Source organism: Bidens hawaiensis, unplaced genomic scaffold, assembly GCF_021521415.1.
Source record: "Bidens hawaiensis isolate Kalapana, Puna unplaced genomic scaffold, B.hawaiensis_p1.1 tig00048613_1, whole genome shotgun sequence".
Lineage (NCBI taxonomy): Eukaryota > Viridiplantae > Streptophyta > Magnoliopsida > Asterales > Asteraceae > Bidens > Bidens hawaiensis.
The window spans coordinates 82,765-84,189 of record NW_027498709.1 but is presented as its reverse complement, the minus strand read 5'-3'; the positions used below and the strand labels follow the sequence as shown (position 1 = coordinate 84,189).

General features: G+C 39.9%; 1 pseudogene; it reads left to right on the top strand.

The window, feature by feature from the left end:
• On the top strand, nucleotides 1-961 carry LOC143597581 (protein PAM68, chloroplastic pseudogene; annotated as a pseudogene).
• The last annotated feature ends 464 nt before the right edge of the window (nucleotides 962-1,425 follow it).

The window sequence follows — 1,425 nt, the reverse complement described above, 5'->3', positions numbered from 1 at the left end:
ATGAAATTGGTTTGATGATATTCATATATATGTGCTTTAGAAATGTTCTTCTTTTGTAATTACTATTAGAAAATTCAGTGGAACAAATTTTTATTTGCTACTAGAAATATTGCAATTTATTTGTGGGCTTGTAGTTGTGGCCATTGCTTTTGGGCCTAGCACATTTGGGCTTGGGCCTGCACTATAGGTCTCATAGGATAGGGCTACTACTGTAATTTCCAAACACTCTTAAGAAGATAAGCCATCTAATCCAAAACTCATAAAACAAAGGCACACCACCAACCATTTCACAAAACATAATGCACTGAAAACAAACCCTCAAAACCAGTGATGGAAACAACCACCTGCTACTCTCACCATCTCCAACCAAGATCTCAAAACCCCCAATTCCAATTCCAATTCCAATTCCAAAACCATCAGTGCATCGGAATCACCGATTCCAGTTATCAGCATCACTCAATTCCCCCAAAGGCAAGAAAATTACCAAAAAGCCCCTGAAACCAACAAAACTCAACAATGAAGATGATGAAGAGATATGCAGGTGTGATTCCAGAGGTAGTGACCAATAGGATGATGGGTAGAATTGGGCTTTCAGTTGGGATTCCATTGTTTTTAGGGCTGTTGTTCTTTCCATTCTTTTACTATCTGAAAGTAGGGTTGGAGATTTTGATGTACCCACTTGGGTGCCATTCATAGTGTCATTTGTGTTCTTTGGGACAGCCCTATTGGGTGTTAGTTATGGGATAGTGTCCACTAGTTGGGACCCTATGAGGGAAGGGTCTCTTTTGGGTTGGAATGAGGCTCAAAAGAATTGGCCTGTCTTTTGGCAATCTCTCTGGGGTTCATCTGGTTCAAGGAAGAGGTTTTAAACCTTTTCCTTTGTATAATATTCCAACTTTTTTCCTTATATTAAATATAGATAATATTTGTCTACTATGAAAATTTTGCTTTCTTGAATTAATCACGCCATTGACATCTTGTTTGTTGGTAAATATTATATACCATTGGCGGAACCGTAGTATGCAAAGAGGGCCGCAGGTGGGTCTATGATCGAAGCCTAATAGACACCGACCAATACCCAACAATGTGAATGGTGCACCCCCATAGAAACCAATCACAACCATCGTCGACTTCATCGACCAACCAATAATATTTCCTATTTCAACCCAAATATACTCAATTCATACCCCCTTCCACCCTCACATCATCCGGGTTCATTTATGAGTTGTATTACTCGATTTCCAACCCTAGTCATCCTACTGGCTTCAAGAGGGAGCCCACCTAGCTCTACTCGCCCAACTCGCTTCAACTCGCTAACCTTGCGAGTTCCTGTCCACCCTTATGAGATAACCTAAACAAAGCTCACTACTTGTTTAAACATACAAATAAATGGATACTAGGTATCTGAAAATTTCACTGAAGTTG